This window comes from Balaenoptera borealis (assembly GCF_965194805.1).
Source record: "Balaenoptera borealis genome assembly, chromosome: 5".
Lineage (NCBI taxonomy): Eukaryota > Metazoa > Chordata > Mammalia > Artiodactyla > Balaenopteridae > Balaenoptera > Balaenoptera borealis.
In genome coordinates this window covers 80,838,183-80,853,660 of record NC_138862.1, presented here as the reverse complement: position 1 = coordinate 80,853,660, position 15,478 = coordinate 80,838,183, and the positions used below count along the sequence as shown (strand labels likewise).

The window sequence follows — 15,478 nt, the reverse complement described above, 5'->3', positions numbered from 1 at the left end:
TTTCACTCCTGTTACTACTAACAATAATAGCAGGTGCTATTTACTAAGCTTCTATGATGTGTCAGGCACCATTCTTGATGGATATACATAATGCTAATCCTCCCACTAAACCTCTAAAGTAAATATTGTTGTCTTCACTTTGGATGAAAAACTGATGCTTGTGACCCGCCATGAGCAAATCCTGACTGTGCCCAGGGCCTGACTGTAGTGAATAATCACTGACTGGCTGGCTGACCCTTCGAGGTCAGTTTCTTCCCCTGGAAAATGAGAAGATTTGACTAAGAGATGTTCTCTCAGGTTTTGCCTGATTCTAAAGAATTCCTCTGTTAGGAGCTGTGGGGTTTTCAGAAGTGAAAAGATTTTGTCCCTGCCACCAAGTAGCCCAGGGTCCAATGAAGCGCTGAGGGCACACACACAGTGGGATGTTGTGTAAGAGCAGATGGCCTCAAAAGGACATCATGGCAGGCATCTGTGTGACCTCCCACCACCTCTCACACACCCCCTTCTTCATTCTGTCCTCGCCTTCTTTCTCTGTTCTTCCTTTCCTGTGTCCCTACCATTTCCCTTCTGCTCCTCTTTCTTTTCTTTCTCCCTCTGCCTTGCCCTAGAAAGGTGTTTTTCTCACTGTGGGTTTTAACTCATTAGTAGATCATAAAATCAACTCAGCGGGTCTGGACCAGCATTAATAAAAATGAATGAACACGATACAAAACTGTTAAAGAGTATCAATCACAGTGAGGGTAATAGTGTGTATAACTTGTTTTAACCTGTCTGTCTGCACGTGCGTGTACACTGTATCAAGATGTAAACTTTACATCTTATTTTACCACATTAGGAAAACCCTGCTCTAGACTAAAATGGGGGCCCCCACCCCCAGCTGTGCCCTCTCCAGTGAGGAGCCCACGTGCACTGACGGTCCCCAGCAGGGAGGTGGCATCTGGGTCTTGATATTGCTCGGAGGATTGGTCCTCTTTCCAGCTCAGGCAGATCCTTACCTGGAGGCAGGGGATGATGGCCTGGCTGACCCTGAAATAATGCAGCCAACGCGTGGCCAAGTGTGTGAGGGCCCCTCTGTGCCAGCCCTGTGCCTGGCTGAAGGCCCTCACCCTCCCCATCCTGCAGGGTCCACAGGAGAGAGGGGAAAGCAGCCCCGGCACCAGGTCATCATTTCACTTACCTCGAGGAATGGCTGGAACTCGTCCTCACGTCTTTCAGTTCCCACGTTGCCACCCGCCCCACTACCACCCCGGGCTCCTCCCAGCGGGCGGCTCTGGGGTCCCTGGCACCCGGCATTGCCTGGGGCACTGAGGCCACGGCCCCTGGAGACGCAGCTCTTCTATTCACGCAGGGGAATGGTCAAGGGCGCAACTGCTCCTGCTCTGTTCCTCCCTAAGAGCCTTCCAGCAAGACCGCCATCCCTCCGTCCTCACTGTCTGCTCCTGGTCTAAGGGGACCCACGCTGGATGACCGCCCTAAAGAGGCGTCTCTGGGGGTTACTGCGGATGCCCCGCGGTCACATCTGGAGGAGGGCGGTGGGGGGCGCCTCCCAGGGCCACTTTCTCCTCCACGCTCCCTCCGCTCACCCCACCACGTCCCAGGAGCAGGAATTAAACCAGGCTTCGCCCCTGCGTCGTCCGGCGGGGTCTCCGGAGGCCTCCAGGAAGCGGCCGCCCGGCTGCTCCCCGTCGTGCTCGCACAGCCCTCCCTGCCCTGCTCCGGGAGGACCCCGGGCCCCGAACGCAGCTTGGCGGGAGCCTCTGGGCGGCAGGTCGGAAGCTCCCTCTTGCGGGCTGCCTGCTCCCGGAGATACTATGCCCCCCCCACCGCAACTGCAGGCTCCTTCCGCTCCGCTCCGCTCCTGCGCCCGTCCTCTGCCCACAAGGCCCCTCCCCCTGCAGTCTCACCGGAACTGAAACTCTCTCCTGCGCTCAGATTCCTGCGGGATGGATTGGACTCAGCTGACGCTCAACCTGGGGCTCCCTCAGGTGGGATCTTTCTGCAGATGCTCGCCTCCCTTACCTGATTTGGGAGGCCACGCCTTTAGTGTGGGGTAGATTCCAGCTGCGGTGTTTACAGGCCAAGGGAACTTGGCCAAGTGATTAATCCTCTCTCATGTGAGTTTCTCGTCTGTAAAATGGGGCTGAGGTCCTTACACAGTTGTGTGAGGCTTAACTTTTGACAAATAACTGACATCCTAGCGGGCACAGAGCAGGGTCGGAATTTGGTGGGCGTTGCTGTTCCCCACAGTGTCTTTAACAGCCCTGGCGCGTGACAGGTGCACAATGGTGTGACTGAGTAATTAATCAATTCATTGTTGAGAGAGGCACGAGGTATTCATCCCTCTGATTTTCCCACGGGGAGAGCAGTGACTTCTGGCAGAGGCTGCCAAGGAAATGGGAAATGGGCAGTAATCAGGGGAGAGAAGGACGTAAGGAAGAAAGGAGGGCGGGAAGGAGGGAAGACAGGAAGGTCAAGCACAAAAAGACAATCACCGTTTTCTTGGAGGACGAGGAGGTAGGACTGTGAACACCACGTGGACATGTCTTCTCACAGTTACAGAATTTTGAGCTGGAAAAGGGAACCCGGAGATCACAGGCCCCCTCCTCCCGGCCCAGGTGAAGCAGTGCAGTCCTGGGGGAGGAGGGAGAGATGGCGAGAATGGGTTCCTGGGGACCGGTGCTGCCCATTCCGTCCTGCCATAGGCTGCGTGGCCTGTCCTCCCACGCCCTCTCCCCCACGGCCGGCCAAATTCTTCCTTTCTTTCCCTAAGGTTGCCCCAGTAGGGAGTTTATCTCCATGGAAACCTTTAATGATAGTGAAAGTGCAGAAGATATGGAAAAGGAGAGCAGTGCTCTGAGTGTAAATTTATTTCCTTCTTTTTTTAAAATTAATTTTTATTGGAGTATAGTTGATTTACAATGTTGTGTTAGTTTCTGCTATACAGCAAAGTGAATCAGTTATACATACACATATATCCACTCTTTCTTAGATTCTTTTCTCATGTAGGTCATTACAGAGTACTGAGTAGAGTTCCCTGTGCTATACGGTAGGTTATTATTAGTTATTTTATATATAGTAGGGTGTATATGTCAATCCCAATCTCCCAATTTATCCCTCCCCCTTTTCCCCCCTGGTAACCATAAGTTTGTTTTCTACATCTGTGATTCTATTTCTGTTTTGTAAATAAGTTCATTTCTACCATTTTTTTTTAGATTCCACATACAAGCGATATCATATATTTGTCTTTGACTTCACTCAGTGTGACAATCTCTAGATCCATCCATGTCGCTGCAAATGTCGTAATTTCATTCTTTTTTATGGCTGAGTAATAGTCCATTGCATATATGTACCACATCTTCTTTATCCATTCATCCATAGATGGTCATTTAGGTTGCTTCCATGTCCTGCCTATTGTAAGTAGTGCTGCAACGAATCCTTCTTACCTCTTTGCATATTTTCCCTCATTCCTGTTCATCAGCTTCTCCTGTCCTCTCTTCCTCTCCTCCTTCCCTCTCCCTCCTTTTCATGATTCTCAGGAAAGAATCATGAAACCATCCAGGGAGAGAAAGAGCGAAGCGAAGAGTTAGAACACGTGAGTTAGAAGCGGAAAGAAAAGTAAGCGAACTTGTTAGCCATTGCTCGTCTTTCTTCTTGGAATTTCAGGGCCACAAACAAAACTGAGGAGAGCCCTGGGATGTCCGCTGGCTTGCTCGTCCCCAGTGGGGAGACCGGTTTTCGAGCAGAGGCAGTGCGGGAGCGGGAAGGGGGCCTGAGGCCGCCCTCCGCAGAGAACTGATACTCATTGCAGACAACCCAGCCGCCCTGGCCGCCTGCATTCCCGGGAGCCGCTGCTGTGGATGCGGAGGCCGGCCCGCCCTTAAGCAGAAGCAGCAAAGGGGCCTTGGAGCCTGGGGATCCGCTGCCCTGCCCGGGGGCGACTAGGCCGTCCTAGTGGAGCCTGAGGATCGGTCCACGTCCGCCACGGAGCCCACGCCTCCCGCTACAGCTCCGCGGCGAACCTCGCTCTGTCCTACCTGCGCGAGCGCGAGCGCAGGGAGTCGGCGCAGACGTCGCGCGGAACCCGGAGGTATTGACGCGCTCCTGCGCAGGGCAGGCGACGCGGCTGCAGACCCCGCGGAGGCCGCGCCCGGGAGGAACCCGAACTGGCTCCCGACGGCAGCAGGCGATCCCGCCAGACTGTTTTTTCATTTCTATTTAGCTGTTTCGTTTTCTAGTTATTTGACTTCGTAGTTTTCACTGTATTTTCAAAGTTATTTTTTTTCAAAGTTCGTTTTCAGTTACTTATATTCAGTTATTTTCGAATTAGCTTTGAGAATTATTTACTTAATGTTATTTATTTTTAGACTGGGTGTCTGAGTTTTTCAGTTACTCTTCAGTTGTAATTTTGAGTTATTTATTTTTAGTTTTGTTTTTATCTATTTGTGTTATTTAACTTTTGACTTATTTAATTTTGTTATTTGTTTTCAGTGTGATTTGTTTAGTTACTGTAATTTTAGCTATATAGTTTTACATTTATTTAGATTTGAATGATTTAGTTTTTAGTTATTTATTTTTGAATTATTTTCAGACTTTTAAAGTTTTTTTTTATTTTCTCAAAATTTGGTCATATTTAGTTTTAAGTTATCTTCAGAGCTATTTATTGTCAATTTCTTAACTTTTTTAATTAAATTTTTTTCTGTTCTTTATTTTTACTTAATTAGTTTTAAAGTTTATTTTAAAAATTGCTTAGTTTAAGAGTTACTGTCAGGGTCCAAACACTGATAGAGACACAATACTGATAATAAAGAAAAAAATTTAAAATAAGGAATTGTTACTTGGCTATTGGAGAACGAAAAAGGCAAAAAAAAAAAAAAAAAACCCCAAAATATTGGAGTATAATGGAAATTTTAACTGCAAGAAGCAGCTACCAGTCCAAGGGCTGAGGGAACAAAGGGAAGAGGTTGGTGGCCCCATATGGCTGGGGGTAGCCCTCTGAGAGGGTGGCACTGCCCAATGGGACAGGTGCCCCAGGAACTCAAAGGCGAGCCCGGGAACTGGATACAGAACTCTGGGGGGGTGCGGCGCTGCCAGCTGGTGCTAGAGGAAGGGGCGTGATGAGGCTGGTTATGGAAGTGTTGGGAAAATGGTAAATTGCAGCTCCTGGAACCCACTGGGGCTCTCGGGGTGAAGGCCAGTTGCTAGGGCAATGCTGAAGGGAACCCAGGCACACAGGGAGGAGCAAAGCCCTCTCCCCTCTGCCAGCCTCTGCTCCTCTGCCCTATTGGCCCAGGCTGACAGGGAGCAGCTGGCAAAGGAGGCGAATGGCCCCAACCACAAAGCAGAGAGCAGAAGGGCGGGCAGGGAGCTGAGCGATCATGGCTAATAACCAGCACCCTGAGCTCTGGAGTTGTTTAGTTTTAGAGTTAGTTTTGGATTTACTTAGTTTGGGAATTGTTAAGATGATTTGATTTTAACTTTTCACTGGACAAGGGATCTGGCTGAGTCTTCCGTCCCCTGATTCGTTCCTGGAATGGAGTAGGTCAGCAGGCACCTGGGGAGTGTCTCCCATGAGACTCAGGAACATCATTGTAGAATTCAAGAAAACCAAAATAGTGTGTCCACAAAGAAGCCCTTTGTGTGGCCAAAAAAGGGCAGAGACTGAGGGACACACCGTCAGGGAGGGGCTCCTTGGCACGACTGTCCAACAGAGTGTTCTTCTTCGAAATTATTCAGAAAGTTAAGCTATGTGGTGGGTCCACGCTCTCATGCCCCCTTTCCTAACAACAAAGTATCTGTCTTGGTAGAGTGTTTCAGATTGGTAGGATACAATATTTATTATTTGCACACTAAAATAAAGTTCTCCCCAGATCTTTGGGAAATTTTATTTCCTTCTACACGCATTATTTTCCAATCCACATTGTTCCATTTTGACCATAAGAATATTTATTTATTTACATACATATTCACTCATTTAATTCAACATCTATTTCCTGGGCACCCCCATCCTAAGGAAGGTGCTGGCACCAGGAGAGACCAGAGAGGTATAAAGATGAGTGAGAAGCTCTCAGTCCAGTTGGCAGGAAACAAATGTGGAAACAGATCATCATAACGTGGTATGACAAATACTATGGGGACACAGCACTGTGCCACTGACTCTTCCTGATGTAGTCAAGGAAGGGGTGATGTCTGAGCTCGGTCTTCTGGAGCAAGCATTTTCTCCAGGTGGAGAGGAAGGAGAAGGACATCCTGTGCACAGGCACAGAGAAGTGATGCGCAGCAGGGAGGATGCATTGGCAGAGGCTGCTGGGCCACAGGGTTCAGAAAGGCACTAACATTAAGGGCTGGCCCCAGTGCTTGACAGATATGGCCTCCTTTGGTCCTCATAGCCAGTCTGCAAGAGGCTAGGTGGCAACCCCACAGCCAGTGCTCTTCCTGACCTTACTGTTCCAACCACAGTTTACAAGACCCTCTGACATGCCATGTCTGGAATTCTCCAGCTCATTCCTTGGTCCATTCACTCCTTCCCACTCACTCTCAGGGGTGAGTCCCTCCCCCTCCACCTTTGGATTGCTGCTTCTTAAACATCTGCGGGGAAGGAGGAGGGTTGAGACCAGTCAGCTGTGAAGTGCAGCTGCAGAAGAGGCAGAGCAGAGCAGAGGGACCTGCAGCGGGATCTCAGGGGAGTTCTGCAGACCAAGATGGTGGGAGCGGACTCTTGGCGAACCAATCCTAACATCCTCCACCTGCATTCAGAAACCCTTGAAAGGTTGTGTGGAGTCCTTTCCCAAAGGGGGGGACCTGTTTTAGATCCAATCCAAGCTCGTGGATCAAGAGATTGGGATTTTTCTAAGCACGCAGAGCCCTTTGCTGCATTAACAGCATTGGACATGTCTAATCTACCAAGTCAATCTACCAGGTCAAAAGAAGGTGTAGTCCTGCATAATCTATGATGGTATGTTTTCACACTTTTTATTTATTTATTTTTAAAATTTATTTTATTTTATTTTTTTTATTATTATTTTTTAAATTTTTATTTATTTATGGCTGTGTTGGGTCTTCGTTTCTGTGCGAGGGCTTTCTCTAGTGGCAAGCGGGGGCCACTCTTCATCGCGGTGCGCGGGCCTCTCACTCTCAAGGCCTCTCTTGTTGCGGAGCACAGGCTCCAGACGCGCAGGCTCAGTAGTTGTGGCTCACGGGCCCAGTTGCTCCGCAGCACGTGGGATCTTCCCAGACCAGGGCTCGAACCCGTGTCCCCTGCATTGGCAGGCAGATTCTCAACCACTGCGCCACCAGGGAAGCCCCACACTTTTTATAATACACATTCAGGTAGTCAGTCTTGAACATACAGATTTCCCAGCGGACTTCTCTGCTTTGGTCTCTCCAGTTATCTTATCAATCACGATAATACATTTCTCAATGAGAATATGTAAGAACTACACCTGGACAGAAGAATCTTCAGGATTCTGACTAGTAGCCTTAGGAAACACATCACTTGGATCCCCTCAAATACTCTTGATCACTGACTGGCCAGTTGCCTATTACAGAAATAGCCCCAAACTTTCTCAGTCTTTTGCACTTCAGTCCTTTTATGAATCTACATAAATGGCCACACTTGATGGTGCTGGCAGAATGCAAAGTGCTCAAACCTCCGAGGCCTCCCAGGAAGAACCTCTCCACAAACTCCTGGGCTGCCAGAGGAGCCATTTCAATACCAGTCATCACTGCCGATGTTCGAGGATGCTGTCCCCAGGTGTTCTGGGACAGGTCCATTCTGTCCTTCCACTGTTCCCCGTGGGCACTGTGCCTGCTTTTCCAGGGCTTAAACACAGTAGCCACGAACTGTGGTTGCAGTACCTTTTTCGAGCCCTTTGAAAGTAAGACCAAAAAAAACAAAAAAAACACAAAAAAACCCCAAACTCCTCTGTGGGTAAAACATTTGTCATCTTTCCATTTGATTAGATGAGAAAGAATACAAAACAATGAGATCAAAATCTCCTAAAACTTTTTTTCCTAAAACTTTTGGAAGAATTATTCATATTCTCTATGGTTTTATAATATTGCCTGTTGTGCCTAGAGATAACATGCTCTGACTGAAGTAGTTGGACTAAAGGCAGCCTTGATTCTGTAAAATTTGGTGGTGTTCTGAATGCATACTAACTAACACTGGCCATGCATTATGCAATATTTAGAGAAAATAGAAATCATCTAAATCAGCATTTTCCAGATGTGCTTTTCAGAAACAGTAAGAGAATACAAGAGATCAGCAATTTTCTCCCTCAAGCTGTGATACATATGAGAAAAGGAAACATTTATCCAGGTGCAGAGAAGTCCTATAGGAAGAGAACCTGCATACTTTTAGTACACCCTTTATTTCCCAGACTCTTTGCAGAACTGTTTTCTTTGTGGGATACCATATGCCAAGTAGAATAGTAAGCTGTTGCAACAAAGACCCAACAATATAATGACTTGATAGACTTATTTCTATCTCAAGTAACAGTCCAGGGCAGGTTGGAAGACTACTCTGCTCCACACAGCCATTCAGGACTCCCAGGTTTCTTTCCTCTGGTTTTTCCACCGTCCTCTGGAACATCATCTTTGTATGACCAAAACTGGGTCACAGGCCTATAGTTAATAATATGCATTGTGTACTTGGAAGTTACTGAGCGTAGATCTTAAACATTCTCACCACACACACGGAAGTTACTGAGCGTAGATCTTAAACATTCTCACCACACACACACAGACACACAAAGAGTTAACTATGTCTGGTGACGGAGGTGTTAATTATCTTGATCTTGGTAATCATTTCACAATGTATGCATATACATATATCACATCATCACGTATACTTTAAATAGATACAATTATGTTTTTCAATAATTCCTCAATAAACTTGGGAAAAAAAGTAATATGTAGTTCTTAAAAAAAAAACGCTTCCCCCAAAAAACTGGGTCACAGGCATATCTGCACTCCTGTTCACAGGGAAGAAATTGAAAGATCACATGTGTAGTATTTTAAGACTCAGCCTGGAATAGCTGAGTCTCTCATATTTTATAGGTGAAAACTTTGTCCTATGGTAACTCCTAGCTTTAAGGAGTGATAGGAATTATAGTCCCCAACATTGGAGGCCATTTCCCAGCTACCAGGCCATTAATATGTAGCATGGTCACCCACCCAGCCTGCAGTGAAGCAGAGACTGGAATCCAGGTCTTCCAACTCCTGGTGCAGAGTCCTCATTGCCACACTAGCATTTCTGGACTCAGCCAACATATATGAAGTCCTCCTGTATGCCAGGCTCCATGTCAGAGTACGAGGTTGGAAAATTTTATTAAATACAGTCTCCCAATTACATATTTACTCTTGTATCAAGCTTTATAAATGGATAAACTTTCAGATATGACTTTAATACTTATATCTTAGAGCTTTGCATCATGCTGCTTTCGTTGGCCAAGAGGATACTTACTCCTGATGAGGAATAAACACACACAATGAACAGTGTAGAGAATCCTGAAATAGACTGCCCCCCCAGGCATTTGAAAAGTATATGAAAAAGACATTTAAAATGAGAATTTAAAAGATAAATATGTATTAAAATGGGTGCTGGGTTCAGTAAGAATACAGAAAAAAAAAAAAAAAGCTGGATTTTATCTTATTTTTTAAAACATGAATTGCTAATGTAAGACTCCAAAGCCAAGGACCAGATTTTCTTTCAGGTGAAGCAGAATAACCCATATGACCCTACCCAGCCTGGAAAGCCCCCACTTATGTACAGGTAGATAGTGTACCAATTGAAGACTGCCAAATGTACTTGAAAGCCAATCAGAAAGCTTCCCACACTTTCAAAAAATCCCACCCTGCTAGAATTAGAAAATCCCATCCTAAAAGAACACTCACCAAAGACTGTCTTAGGACTTCCTCCTTTCAGTCTATAAAATTCACTCTCCTTTCAACCCCCTTCCAATCTCTACTGGAATGAAAGTGATGGTAGTGACCCCCTTAACAATAGTAAGATTTGAATAAACAGCCCTGGATTAACTCTATAGGTGGTCTTTGTCCTTTTGACAAAATAATTACAGGTTGGTCAAATAGCGAATTAAAAGGAAAAGAAATCATGAACATTCTAGAAGAAAACATATTTTAAAGAATACCTTTAAAATGGGAGGAATCTTTCAGGCAACACAGAAAAATCTAGAGGCCAAAAGGAAAATGTTAACAAATTAGGCTAACCAAAAAGGAAGCAAAAATTTTTGTATAAAACATTTTTTAAAAGGCAAGAGCTAAATAAAATTTCAAAAGGATTAATTTCCTTGATATACAAAGAACTTTAAAAAATTAATAAAAATGACTAAGTAGGAAAAATAGACAAATAGAAATAAGCACACAATTCACAGGAACATAAATACAAATAACCAATAAATATTTGAAAAGATATCCTCCTCACACGTAATCAAAGAGATAACTTTAAAAAATCTATTAGAAAGCCAAATATTTAAATATTTGACAGTATCCAATATTGGTGAGGGTATAGGGAAACAGGTACTCTCATACCATTTTTGGAGCACTATAAATTATTGTTGAATTTTTGAAAGTCAATTTACAACAACTATCAAAATTTAAGATGTGCATACCTCTTGATCCTACAATTCCACTTCTAGAAATTTACCCTTAATATTTACTCACACAAATGAGCAAAGGTATATATGTACATGAATATTCAGGTTTTTATGTATAGGCTTTTGTTTGGACATAGTTTTCATTTCTTTGGGATAAATGTTCAGGAGTGTGACTGCTGCTTAATTTTTTAAGAAACTGCCAAACTATTTTCCAGAGTAGCTGTACCATTTTCCATTTCTACTGGCAAATTATGAGTGATCCATTTTCATTGTCTCTTCCAAATTTAGTATTCTCACTATTTTTTTGATTTTTAAAAAATTTTGTGCTATTTTCCCCACCTTTAAAAAAATCATCCAAAGTCCATAGTTTATATCAGGGTTCACCCTTGGTGTTGTACATTCTATGGGTTTTGACAAATGTATAATGACGTGTATCCACCATTATATTAGTATTTCCTACTGTTTTTAATTTTAGCCATTCTAGTAGATGTGTAGTGATATCTCACTGTGGTTTTAATTTACATTTCTGTAATGGCTAATAATGTTGAACGTTTTTTCATGTGTTTATTTGCCATCAATATATCCTATTTCATGAAATATCTTTCATGTCTGTTGCCCACTTTCTTTTTTTTAATTTTTTTTTAAATTTTTTATTTTTTTAATGCTATTCTTGTCTGCTTACATTCTTTTTATGTATGTATGTATGTATGTATGTATGTATGTATGTATGTATGTATGTATGGCTGTGTTGCGTCTTCGTTTCTGTGCGAGGGCTTTCTCTAGTTGTGGCAAGCGGGGGCCACTCCTCATCGCAGTGCGGGGGCCACTCTTCATCGCGGTGCGCGGGCCTCTCACTATCGCGGCCTCTCTTGTTGCGGAGCACAGGCTCCAGACACGCAGGCTCAGTAACTGTGACTCACGGGCCGAGTTGCTCCGCGGCATGTGGGATCTTCCCAGACCAGGGCTCGAACCCGCGTCCCCTGCATTGGCAGGCAGATTCTCAACCACTGCGCCACCAGGGAAGCCCTGTTGCCCACTTTCTACTTGGGTTTGTTTGTTCTTTGTTTTACTGTTTAGTTTTGAGAGTTTGTTATATAATCTAAATACAAATCCTTTGTCAGATGTATGGTTTGCAAATATTTTCTCCCAGTCTGTAGCTCTAAACAGGGTCTTTCATAGAGCAACAGTTTTAATTTTGATGAAGTCTTATTTACCATGCTTTTTCTTTCATGGATCATGCCTTTGATGCCGTGTGTAAGAACTCTTTGCCTAGCTCTAATTCCCCACGTTAGTTTCCTAGGGCTGCCATAACAAATCACCACAAACTTGATGACTTAAAGAAGAGAAAATTATTTTCATCTCCTACTGTGGCAGAATATCCATTAATTATTTTCACATATGTTCTTTCCTGTCCTCTCTCTAAATATAATAATTATACTTATTTTAAAGTTTTGCTCCCACCCCCCCCCCTTTTTTTTTTCTGTTAGCTTTGCTTCCTTGGGTGTGAATTCTTCTATTTATTAAAGTTGTGGCCTATGTCTGATCATGTCTATTGATACTTAGCCCTATACTCACTTTTCTATAATCCCCTTTGTACTCCTGAAACTGGTGTCTGAAATGACATATCCTAGACTCCCTTACTGGATAAGTTCCAGTTAGCTTCTGCAAAAGTGAGACAATGGTGCAAGATTGAAGGGGGACGATGGGAGAAGCTATTGTGTTTCAGGCAGTGCCCCTGGCAGTGTCAGTAGCCCGGCTTCTTTTCAGGGCAGTGAGTGCAGGCTTTTAGGCTAGAGCCCAGGGGCAGTAACCACTTCCTGATCTCTGAGCAACACCATCTCCATCTCTTTGTTTCTCCAGCCTTTCCAAAATGATTGTGGGAAATTCTTTGACTAATACAGTATTTTGGTATGAGGAGTGGTCGAAGGATACGGGCTCTCAAAGATATGAATCTAGGGTTGCTTATCTGAACTGGCCTCCTTGCCAGTGAAAGTGGATTGCTGTTAGTCCAAAGAATGAGTGACAAAACAGATTCTTATATTTGTATCTGAGGTTGCCTTAGATAAAGTGCAATTGTAGTCGAGTCTTTGGAAGAGATAAAGGAATTAAAACATTTTTTTTGCCGTTTCTAGGAATTTGGGGATGGAGTGGAAGGAAGGCTGCAGGGTGTGTTTCCTCTATGTCTTGCTCTAATCTTCTAGATTATTTTTCAAAACACACGGATTATACTTAGTTATTTCAATTAAGATTTTTAAAAAAAAATCACAATAAAGCAGAAATATATGGCAATACTTGAACATATTTACAGGAAGGAAATCATGTGACCTGCTGTTTCAATATCCCAGTTCCCATGCTGACAGGGGATTGACAGTAGCCATGATACCCTGGAGGAAACGATGACGTTTATTTATTTATTTATTTTTTAAAATATTTATTTATTTATTTATTTTTGGCTGCGTTGGGTCTTCGTTGCTGTGAATGGGCTTTCTCTAGTTGCTGTGAGCTGGGGCTTCTCTTCGTTGTGGTGCACGAGCTTCTCATTGAGGTGGCTTCTCTTGTTGTGGAGCACAGGCTCTAGGCACGCAGGCTTCAGCAGTTGTGGCCCGCGGGCTCTAGAGCACAGTCTCAGTAGTGGCGCACGGGCTTACTTGCTCCGCGGCATGTGGGATCTTCCCGGACCAGGGCTCGAACCCGTGTCGCCTGCATTGGCAGGCGGATTCTTAACCACTGCGCCACCAGGGAAGTCCAATGACGTTTATTTGATTATTTTATTTTAGATAGCAACAGTTCTATCCTGGGAAGTAAATCTAGTCTCAAGGCATCTCTGGCTGAATGTTTTTCAGTTGCAGTCTCTAAACCAGTATGCCACAGAATTGCTTCTTTCCACATGATGACCTTTGTGGTGAATGGCAGATTTCCCTGAGGCCTCTAAATGACAGGCTTTCACAGTGTCACTGGCAGACAGCCAGACCAGCACAGTCTTCGTGTGATTTTGGAGCTAAAGTCATTCCACCTTGTGCAATAGTTAAAGCCTGCTGTAACCAGCTGTATTCCCATATGATCGGAAGAAACTACTTTTTATGCCAACCCCAAAGCTACCCTGAAGTACATGCATGAATCTTAGGGTATTATAGTCCATCAGGAGGGGTGAGAGACGTAAGGTACTAGAAAGCAAACAGGTTTTATAGCCAGACAGACTGGGTTCAAATCTTGGATCTGTGCCTTGGACAAATCACTCAACCTCACTGAACTGAAGACACTTGATCTGTAAACTGGGAGACAGTCAGCGCTATCTCCAAGGGGAAGATTAAATATGATCACTCCCTTATTTTTGATTCAGCAATGATCATTGCCCACCTTATACCAGATCTTATTCTAAGGGCTTGGGGATAAAACATTGAACAGGCAAGGCACCTGCTCTCATGAAGTTTACATTCTAGTAAGGAGAGACAGATAGTAACACAAACCCAAAATCAATAAAAGATGCCACAATAAAAATAAAATACCAAAGTAATTGAGGGTTGCTGTAGTTTCTCTGTGTTTTCTCCTTGGTCCAACCTATTTAGTAAACCAGAACCTCATTTTCATAAACCCCTTACCTAAGTCAGTGGGCCCTTGGGAAGAGACTCATGACTCCAATCTCAAAGGCCTAATGTAACTTCTCTAGAAATATTTGCATATTAGTAAGAGGTTAAGCCTTAGATCAGATTTGTGCTTTACTTTGCTGGTGGGCTTTTAGGCTCTTTGTGGCCAGGAGAGGTGGTATTTAGGGCCAGGTAGATACTTGACCAGGCTCTGCCTGAGAACATTCTGTTTCTGTATGTCTTGCAGAAGTTATTGCTGGGATCCTGAGCCCTTGCTGGGGTCATGATTTAATGCATCAGAATTCGTGGCTAGCAGGAACTGGCCCTGATCCTGCCCTTCAAAAACAAAAGGTGGGTTTGCCAAGAAAGAGTCCAAGGTGATGAGCATTGCCACTTTTAGCCTAAGCCTTCTAGGAACACCTCTGTGGGTTACAGCCGCTCCAGGCCACTCCTAGCCTGGAGCAGTGTTCACCAGTAGGTGCATTAGGCACACGTTTAAGGTGCTGGCAAAATGACTCACACATACATAAAAAGTTAGTTTTCAAAAACTTAAGCCAGAATTTTGAAACCACAAAATCCTTGAAAGATGGTATTCTCTCTTAGTTAATATGTTTTCTGATATACTGAATTTGAATCACATACAGGTGGGGACTTCAAAATCATTTGGGATTCAAGGCCTTTAACGGTCTTAATCTGCCCTACACCAGCCCAGAAATGTCTCCTCACCTCATTTCTCAAAATTAGCATGCAAAGTCTTTCCCCAGTCTGGGGTTCAGGCCAGAGAGCCGAGGATGTGTCATATTTCTTGTTATACTGCAGTTCCCTATCGTGCAGAGTGAGCAGGAGGTGATGGTGGTAATTGGTGCCCCGGACTTATTAGGGCAAATCTCCGGGAAGACGGAGGTCTCCTGGACCACGGGGCAATTCACTTTACATAAGGAAATATCTTGTTTTCTTGCTTCTGGTCTTGACCCTTGGCCCCGTCTTCTGTCACCGTTGTAAGAGGCAAAAATAAGAGCCAAAGCCTGGAGACAAGAGTGTGGTGACTGAAGCTCCACTTGGCTTCCCAAGCCCAAGCTGGTTGCACAACTTCCCCAGGGTGGGCCTGAGGCAGTTGCCAGGGGCACATGCCTGCCCATTGGTCTCTGGCCCTCGCCATGCTGGCCAATAGGAAAAGAGAGCTGTGAGGTGGGGACCGCCTGCCCCCATGAGTACCAGGCTGCTGAGACTGGCCCATCTCCTCCTCACTTCCATCCTGACTGAAGTCTGTGGCTCTGATTC

At 44.7% G+C, this 15,478-nt stretch overlaps 1 long non-coding RNA gene across 1 annotated transcript; it reads right to left on the bottom strand.

Moving 5' to 3' along the window:
* Window positions 1-7,301: 7,301 nt before the first annotated feature.
* LOC309629479 lies at window positions 7,302-9,046 on the bottom strand. Its single transcript, XR_014245091.1, has 2 exons — window positions 8,742-9,046; window positions 7,302-8,703 (listed from the first exon to the last, which is right to left on the bottom strand). It is a non-coding gene; the product is annotated as an uncharacterized lncRNA (long non-coding RNA).
* Window positions 9,047-15,478: the final 6,432 nt, after the last annotated feature.